Raw genomic sequence first — 10,209 nt, forward strand, 5'->3', positions numbered from 1 at the left:
GCATTGAGCTTGACGGGAGAACATAAATCACAAAGTTTGGCCTTCCCTTAAAGCTTAACTATGTTTTATTAATAACATTAACTGAGAGAATTTTATTAAATGAAACGCTTTTAATGGAAAATTTAAGAAAAAAAAGATGAGGCCCAAGGTGACTTCCTTGTGGAACACTTCTACAAATGGACAAATTTTAAGTATAATTCAATCTACATATATAAAGATATATTATAAAAAAGGGTAAAATGTTATGGTTAAAGTTGAAATCGATTAACCGGACAGTGGAGAGTTTAAGTACAGTTTACTTAAACCGGGTCACAAATTCACCCCTTTAATTTTAAATTTCTAGTTCAACCTTAAATTGAAAAAAAGAACACCTTTGAATTTTTCTATCCTCTTCACCGGATGCAGGTTTTTTTTGTAAGGTATTATCTACCTTTTTATTAGTGATGCTGATTTCTTTTTTTTTGGTACAGCTTTTCATCTAAATGAAAATAATATAAAGCAGATGTCATTTTTTAAAATACTGAAATAGGACACAAAATCCTGATTTTATGCATAAATTTGTAACAAATAATTGTTAAAAAAAATATAAAAACCAGTTGAGATGATACAAACAACTTGAACTAGACTTTGTGGCATGCAACAACCCACTTTCTATGTAAAAACAAAATAGCATCATCCCATCCCATGAGTAGCTTATATCCGAGAACAGTACATAGAAAAGGTAAAGATGACCAGCTGCTGGATAGGAAAACAAAACTACATAAGTACATCCATCCCATTTGAATATCGAAAAAAGGGGTAGGTTTATAAATAGAAATATATTGTTCATGGCAAGACCTTTGGCTTATGGTCCAGAACTTGAAGAGAAAAAAAATCTGCTCGACTATACAAAACCACCTGAATTTAAAACAGCTTTTCCTGCAGCTTCAAAGATGAAAGGATAAAAGTTGGTTTACGCCTGCCAGAACTGGAATCCAAATACCAGAATTAAACATCCTGTGATGATGCTGACCTCAGGTATGGACCAATTTTTTTTCTTTTGCCCTTGCGCACAAAGTTCAAGCTGTTTGTAATAGGTTTAGGTATACCTACGTAAGTGAGTAGCCAGTTTTGACAATATTATCTAACTAACGAATCACAACTGTCCGAAAACCGGATAAGCCCTTTTTATTCCACAATATAAATTAATGATTACCTTGATGGAAAAAGAAGCTATTCAACATGAGTGGAAATGATAGGTAAGTACCTATACAAAATTCTTTAAAAAGCTTTACAAATCCAGTAAGTAAACAAAGGCTTACATTTTAGGCATGTACAAACCCCCATAAACAACAAAGAACATTCTTAATCCCCAAAAACCATTTCATTCGAATTTTTAATACGTCAGCGAAAAAAATTCTATGAATAGAAATACATTAGGATGGTATAAAAATGGCGCCCGGGAGTTATTTAACAGGGCATTTTATTTGCAGTGGATTAAGGTTTATTTAAAGCAGGAAATATAACAGAAGTGATTTGGTTTATTCTAAGAGATATTCTGGCTACTTTGAATATAACAATGAGTGAGACAATGGTGAGTATTGAGGAGGATGTTCGGTCAATATATTCTGGATTCATTAACAAAGTTCAAGTGACCTAATATAGACCCAATGACGCATTAAGCTGGTATGAATTACGAAAAAATGTTTTCATTCAATATCTTTGGACATTTTCAAAAATATCAATTATTTGGACAAATATTCAACGATGTGTAGATGGAAATCTTTATGCAGAAGCATTATTACCGACAGTGCAATTTGATAAAGATTTATATCCATTCCATTATTTGGGAGGGAGTTGAGTGGTTTGAAATTGAAAATGCATTGCGTCAAATTCTTACTTACTTAAGGTGGCGCTACAGTCCTGTGTGAACTAGGGCCTCATCCAACACACTTCTCCATCTAGCTCGGTCCCCAGCTAGATCTCAAGTTTCGCGCTCCAAGTTGGATGAGGTCACTTTCAAATTCGGTGGTTTATAAAATCAAATTAAGTTGTAGTTTCCGACCGATGCAGACGCCATCACAAAAACAAAATGGAGTATTCACATTTACAATCAATAACATGCAATTAGTGCCGTCGGTAATGTACTAGCACTTAAATATGACTTTTTATTTAAGATTAAATAAGCAATTATTGTTGCATTCTTTAGCTCCAACATCGTTTTTATCGACAGAAGAACTGATGTAGTTTTTGAGTCTTGTTTTATTTTTGTTAATTAAATCTGATTTTTCTCATTTGACTTTAATTTTATAGGTACATGTCACATAAATGGCGTGTCAAGAGTTTGAGAACTTGTCACGCACATTAGTGTAGAGGATAACTTACATATTTGTACTTGTAAAATTTTATTTTTCAAGACTTAAATGATGCATTGATGCTTGACAGTAGAATAATTGGTCAATGTTAAATGCGATGTGATGTGCAGTTTTTTGACAAAAATATAGGTAAAGTAGTTACTTTTGATGACACTTTATCTGTTGAAGGTGGTAGCTATTATAGGTTTTCTGTGTATCTCTTCTTCAATCTTTTTGACATAAATTCCTGCTTGATTTCATCGTAAGTTCAAACATATCAAAGGATGAATAATTTTGTTTTACTTTCTGATATTGGCTTACACTTTTGACATTAGAAGTCAATAGTTTTAGTAATGTTTGATTTGGATTTTGAAGTTTTCATTTTTAATTTAAATGAACATATGTATATAGTTATAACTCATTTTCATGAAGTTACAGAGAAGAGGTTTAACCTTGTATTGCTGAATTTGTATTTCGACAACAAAGTGTTGTGTAACGTCTTCTATGTTTCTTTTTTATCACATTTCTATATTAAAGAAGTTCCAAAGTATTCCATCCAAGATGAAAAGTAACTTCATGCATTTCAATGACAAATTTAATAATAAATAAATGAATTGGGTGGCGCAACAGTATGTTTGAGAACTAGGGCCTAGTGACTGACAACTCTCAACCATTCCTGTTTGCGAGTACTGTTGCCAGGGATGGAATTACAAATTTGCTCAATGATAATAACTTCCGGCCATTTATCAGCTATCAATTGATTTATTTTCAGTTTGAATTGGCATTTTAAAATGAACACGGTTTCCAAATTATACAGATTTTTTATAGCTGGCGACAGCTCGGTTTCTAGCTAGATGTCTTTAGTTGTGCACTCCAAGTTGGATGAGGTCACATTTGACTTAAGCACACCACTTGGTCTGGGGCCTTCCTGTGGGGATGGATTCCAAGCTTTTTCACCGTCGGGGAAGCTGACACTTTGGTTTATCGAGAGAGTTATAGAGGGATTTACTACTCAACGGGCCGTAGGTCACGCGAAGAACTTTTCTCTCGAAACGATTCAAGGCGCTTTCATCCGTATAGCAGGTCTAAGATGCTGACAATTTGGTTAATCGAGAGAGGGTTTTTAGAGGGATTTACTATTCAACTGCTTTCTTAGTAATTTTTCGTTTGATCTCAGCACTGGTGTTATTTTCTGCATTTAAAGCGGAGCTCAGCCATACAAAATCCTTTACTACCTCAAAGTTACGCCTGACAATAGTGACATTTTGATTATGATGTCGCGTTGGTATTGTAGGCTCTTTCTATAGCTTGTTTTATCCTCATTAACCGCTAAACCCCACATTAACCCACAAAGGCCTCATTGACATTACCTTGAGTTTTTCTGAACACGTCAATGTTATTATTATAAGCGAGTGATTGAACAGACTTTTGACAGAGACTTGGAAGCTCTGAACTTTTCTTTCAAAAACGATGTTAAGGAAATCATTGTTCGAAATCCATATTGTTCAAATTTTGCGTAGCGATGAAGCTTAATTGTAGTTGAATGGATACATCAATAAACAAAACTGCTGTATTTAAAGTGATTTTGTTCCTCTAATGTATCTTAAGGCTTTCTTACAGCCACAAAAACTGACTATTGGCTGTGCTTTATGGGATGGTGAAATTGATATTTCAAATTTCTTTAATAGTGAATTAGCCAATGGTGATTGTTATAGATTCATGATTTCTGACTTTTTCATTCATCAATTGAATAAAAACGGCTGCGACACGGTGCATACAGCTCGCGTCTTCTGACGTTAAGGACCAGCGAACTGGTCTATAAGGTCTTACAATTTTACGTGGCTTGACTGTTTTCCGTTGGAAAATAAAATTAGAAGCTTTATTTCCATTAGCCGTAAGTGTCGCAGTTTTTATTGATGAATGACCTTTTGTATGAGAAAGATACAGAAATCAATGTAGAAAAATGTAAAAGCTTTGTAAAGAATTTATACTTACCATCAGAATCAGAGGTAAGAAACAAGTCTAGAATTTTTAAAATATGTTTAAATAAGTTTGAAGAAATACGAGTATACAAATTTGTTTCATTATCACGATAACTAAACTTCAGATCTTCTTATTGACTGCTTTGAAGCACGACTGCAGCTTTTCAAGGAATTATACTATGTAAACATTTTCTGTCGTTTTCGTTAACAGTTTTCAATACTATTAAAGGTGGATTTATTTATTAAAGTATAAACCTTGAAGAAATGAGAAAGAAATTTCCAAATTGAGTCCGAATTAAGAGAAAATGACTTCATTTGAGGCATTTAATCCAAAGTTAACTTACCTAAGCATTATTTATGTAAATAGGTTGATACCTGTAGTCAACATAAGATATACCTACCAAGTTGTGGTTACAAAAAATCAATCGACTCAACAGGTACCTATAACTATAACTTGTATAGGTATATAAATACAAAAAATAGTTATTACGATGTCAATGTCATGTGCCACTTAATTAAGAATCTATATATATGTAAATATTTTTATTTCCGAAGTGGCCTACCAACCAAACAAAACTTTATCAAAAAAAGCTTCAAACTAATACCTATCTCTACCTACATATATAAAAAGTAAATTCACTTTCAAACTAAAATATGTACAACCCTCAAACTAAAACTTCCGCACATATTTTAACATTTTATCACTTCTTTTTATTTTATTGCAAAATTCAAATATGCAGCTATTCACTCCATTACCATATATGTATGAAATAAAAAATAAAATAAAAATTAGCATGTTTCAAAATAAAAATAAAATAATTTCAAATGCAAAGAGGCACTTCATTTTAAAATTAAAAAAAAAAGAAGAAAGAAAAAACATATTTACATATATTTTGGTATACCGAGTAACATAACCTATCGACTGAAAATAAAGCTCCCCATTTCCATGATAAAATTCAGCAACCCATAGATACAACAACAAAAAGCTCATTCACATAAGGACACTTGCCAGTACATGGACTCTTCTATAGGTAATACTCCATCGGCATAGCATATGCTCCTTCCTAGTATCCTGAAAACAAACAGTGCTATATATTTTATTTTGTTCGTTCTTTTTAATTCTGTGACTTTAAAGCGCAGGTTTTTCATCCAATCCAACGAAATATAGCTACAAAACTCCCGTCGGTATTATGCTTTGCTAACAGGGCTGAGAAGGGTAGTTTTGTGGGTACGGTACGAGAGGGGGAGAATTGGTGGGTAAAATGGGGCCAGATAGAATTTTATAGAAACTTTAACAACAACAGTAAAAACGACGACGGAAGACGATGACGATGGCACCAGAAAAAGAGAAAAAAGGGTCGATGGCATTTCTACATTTCTACCAAAAAATCTATTTCTTTTAACTTAAATAAAGCAAGTTGGTAAATTTCCAATTCCATTAATTTTTTGTTTTTGTTTACTTTAAACTTTTGTTATGCTAAAATGAACAACAAAAAAAAGCTGAGACAAAAAAAAATAAGGCGAAATGTTTTAATCATATTCATCATCATCAAAAACCAATTAGAAGAAAAACGAACAAAAACATCAAAAACACACAGCAAAAAGAAAAGAGAAATAAACAACAACAAAATCGAATAGAAAACGTGTCACACACCGACTTCAGAAAGAGAAATAGAAATAGAAAGAAAATAATATTTAAGAAAGTATCCACAAAAAGAAAACGAACAAGAAAAGAAACTAACAAAAAAACAGCAAAGAAAAATAAGTATTCAACATCTTTTCATGTTGATGCCCTCTTCTTCATACACAAACACACACACACATCCACACACTTGCTACAACACACACCCACACAAAAAACATTCAACAAAAATTTAATCTAGTAGAAAAATTGAAATAAAAATCTTCAATCTACTACAATAACAAAAATTGTTCGGTATACGAAAAATGTCACGAGAGAAACTACCAAAAAAAAACCGCATATCATAAAATTTTATTTTCACCAAACAAAAATATGCATACAAACACCCACACACACCTCCATACACACAAACACACACTCACAACACATCCATACAAAAAAAACTCCACTTGAAAACAAATATCTACTTACTTCTGAAATCCACTAAAGCATCCATCCATGAATTAATTTTCTTTCGTATTCCTCTTTGAAGCCTGTTTCTTTAAATTTTTGCTCTACCTTTCGGTATACGTTCTTCTTATTCGATTTCTACTTCTTCCTTTCTTCGGTGCTATCAGCCCGATACCGATTTTATTATTATTAAACTTTTTTATTAGTGTGAGATGGTGCTGCTGTTTAGGTTCACAGATGAATTATCTGCGAGCATGTATGCACAATACATACACACCACACAGAACGCGTAATCCACAATAAAACGAGTCGTGAACGGGCGAAACAGCAGTAAAACACACCACGATAAAACAAAAAATAAGTGACTGGAAGGGGCAAAGTAATAAAATAAACACACGCTGCTTTCCTTTTGCTCTTACTTTGCTCCGATCCACAAAAGGCCCGTCGTAAAATATTGTAATAAATTCTGACGTATAAGACGGACCGTCAATTATAAAAACACAAAAAACGCACACACACACAAACTTGAACGAACGAAACCCACACGCACCTTAATTCAACTCACACACAACGATATAATGTGAGGGCAATCTTAGCATCACGAACGAAGAACGGGAGAACCAAAGGCAAACAAAATTGTGTGTATCTCGTAAAAATGTTTTCTGCTCCGTTGCGTTGGTTGGTTGGTTAGTTGGTTGGCGCGGTACGGTATTATGATGGTGAAGAAACTTCAAAATACACGATGCGACGCGGACGACCTCTGGCGGCGAATGCAGACGCAGTTCTGAATCCGTATCTGATAGATACACTCGATGGAAGCGAAAAGACGACGACGACGACAACTACGAACGACAACAACAACAAAAACCACGACGATTTAAATTGCGCAATCTCTCCAACTACACACTTTTAAAGCAACTGCAACATCATCAAAGAAAGTCACGTGTTTGTGTGTTAGATTTTCTCACAAACACAACATTGACAGTTCGATACGTTACGAACGAGAATTCCACCACTTTATGGTTCGGCTCTACTGCTGCTGTTGTCAAACAAACACACCCGATACACGATGACCAGCAGATGAACAGAGATAGCAGATGACACGAAAATTTGGAGAGATAGAGAGAGTGAGCTAAATTCGTATTAGATTTTCTTCTTCTTCTACTTCTTCGTCGTCTTTTTTTTGTTTTTCTTTTCTCTCGATTTTTTTAATAAAAAATTATATTTTTTCACTCAGATTTTTATTCTTTTTCATTTAATTTTACCAATTTTTGTCATATGTCAATATGTCAACTTTTCACCCGCATCAAATCACTGAACTGTCAAAATCAAGTGATTCGAAGAAGATTTTCTTAAACTCCAGCTGTTTTCGGAATTGAATTTTTTCGGGAAGAAGAAATTTTCACTTTAAATTGATTTTTTTTCACCGGCAAACATTTTACTGTTTTTTTTTTGCGTTTGCTTTTCACTTACACGGTGAGCGATTTCACTCACGAAATGTCTTTTTAATGTTTGTCACCACGGTAGGGTATTACCATCAAAAATTCTTTTATTTTGATGGAGTTTCCTTGAAAAGTAGTTTTTAATTGAATTTGTTTTTATATTATTTTTCAACTTTGTCTCACTGAAGAGAAGGTTTTTGGTGAGGACGATAACGGTACCTTACACCACGAACACTATCACTCGACTAAAGTACATCGGACATGGCGCAGTCGACATAGGTCATCGTTTGTATGAAGACCATTTGCGTGAGGGAGATAGAATACAATGAAAGGTACAAAATTACTCCATTAGCTCCGCCCTCAATTTGAGCAAACCTCTTAGCGATTGGTAGACGTGGGGTGACGTCAAGCCGAATTCAGCCGAACAGAGCCGAGTTGAGCCGATTTTGTCCATTTTGTTTGTGTAACGAAGGGAAAACTAGTTTGTTGTTGCAGCAACGTAACGTTAATGATACGTGGCGGCGCTAGTATCGTCATCAGATAGATACACACGAAGTGTATCTGCTGGTGGATTTTTGAAGCGAAAAACGTAAAAAGAAAAAAATTATTTGAGCAGGGTGTGTTGGCAGAGTGAAAAGGCAATACACAGATATCTCGTGGAGGGAATGAGAGGCGAAGTGACGCTTACCCCGACCACTTTGTGTGTCGTGTGTTGGGCTCGTTTCGTTCGTTGTTGGTTGTCGGTGTGGAGGAGATTTCAGGTTCATGCGATTCAATGGAGGCGATTTTTTTCTTTTTGGTCGATTTTCTTGTTGGTGGTGTTTTTGTTGTTGAGTTTTTTAAATTTTACTTATTTGATTATTTTTTCACATCATCGTTCGTTCGTTTGGCTTCGGATTTTTTTGTGCTTTGTGTGTTTTATTTTTAAAGTATGAAGGCTGTTTGAGCGCCACTGAGTGCTGAGGAGCGAGAGATTATTGTGGCGGATGGGCATATAAAGCGGATTTCTGAGAATTTTATTACACGAAGGCTAAAATCTAGTATGAAAAAGCCTAATAATAGTTTTTAATGGTTTATTGATTTTGGAATTTTCGAAGAATTGAAGCTTGACGTTGAGTGATTCAATGAGTTGTTCCTTTGATCTTTAGTAATCAAAATTTCATATGAAATTCCTGTATGTCTAAAGCACGCAATTTGAAGTGTTTTTCATCTCTATCGGGTACCTATTCTAAAATACCTCTGAATAAATTCTATTTTCCAATTCTGGATAAAAGCCAAACACGAGTTGAACTTTGAAGTCGGTACAGAAAACCAAAGAAATAACTACCTATGAAGTGTTCCCACAAATGTTTTGCACTTTCATGTTGGATAGTTAGATGAAAGTTACAAATGCATTAAAGTATAAATAGGTAGGAACTTCGTAATTGACGGAAAGAAAATATTCCTTAAGATCAAAGCCAAATGCGTTCAAAATGTTTTTGGCTTTAGATCGTATCTATTAATTATATTTGTGAAATTAGGAAGTTTTCAATCCATATCTAAATTGAATTCGCAATACCGCGAATACCGCATAGTTTCTTATTTCATTTTGGAATCGTCCTCTTTTAAAAATTAAAGGAATTATTTCACGCTGTTTCATTTCCTTTTTCATCGATCGTCTAATCTCTCAAATGCGCAATATCAAGAAATCTCAATGCATTGGCCGACATTTTAAGCTGTTTTCGGACTGAGAGATAAAGAGAGAAGGATTTAAGAGTAAAGTTTAGTTGCTCATAGGCGCGTACGTAATTTGAGCACAAACGTTTCATTGCGTTTAATTACGCTGAAATTTGTTCCGTAATTCATATTTGAAGTAGTATCCGTGGATGATGGTTAGTGCTTATAGCACCGGCATTCTAGAGGTCTTCGGATCAATACCAGCCTTTACCACCTAAAGTTATTTCACGGGTATTGCCCCTTGCGAGGAATTGACAAATCCGCCAAAAGTAATTCTTTTCATGAACAGTTCTTTCTCAAATCAAACGTTTGGGTTTGACATAAAACTGTAGGTCCTATTAATTCCTGAAATGACTCTCACATAGGAATGGTTGAGAGTTGTTAGTCACTAGACCCTTTCTCTACGGATTTTTGCTCCACTAAATTTTACAATTCATATTTTAATGTCTATTTTTTAGAAAATAATTATTTATCAACACAATTCAATTTTGATTGAAAATTGATTGAATAATGAAGCTCCTAAAAACCTTAATTTCCTAAAACGCAAAATCACAAAGAAAAAAACTGCTCATAACACTAATTAAATATTTTGAAAAAAAAATCTAATTATTTTGATTAAGGAGCTATGGCCCTTTAAAAACGTT

The 10,209-nt window shown here is 34.0% G+C and overlaps 1 protein-coding gene across 1 annotated transcript in view; it reads right to left on the reverse strand.

Moving 5' to 3' along the window:
• The window catches only part of LOC129949265 (protein suppressor 2 of zeste), a 50,977-nt gene extending 42,896 nt beyond the window's left edge, over window positions 1-8,081 (reverse strand). Inside the window, exon 1 of the mRNA XM_056060615.1 lies at window positions 6,429-8,081. The gene's annotated coding sequence lies outside the window, so the exon portion shown is untranslated. The remainder of the gene's footprint in view (window positions 1-6,428) is intronic.
• Window positions 8,082-10,209: the final 2,128 nt, after the last annotated feature.

The sequence above is a fragment of the Eupeodes corollae genome, chromosome 3, assembly GCF_945859685.1.
Source record: "Eupeodes corollae chromosome 3, idEupCoro1.1, whole genome shotgun sequence".
Classification (NCBI taxonomy): domain Eukaryota; kingdom Metazoa; phylum Arthropoda; class Insecta; order Diptera; family Syrphidae; genus Eupeodes; species Eupeodes corollae.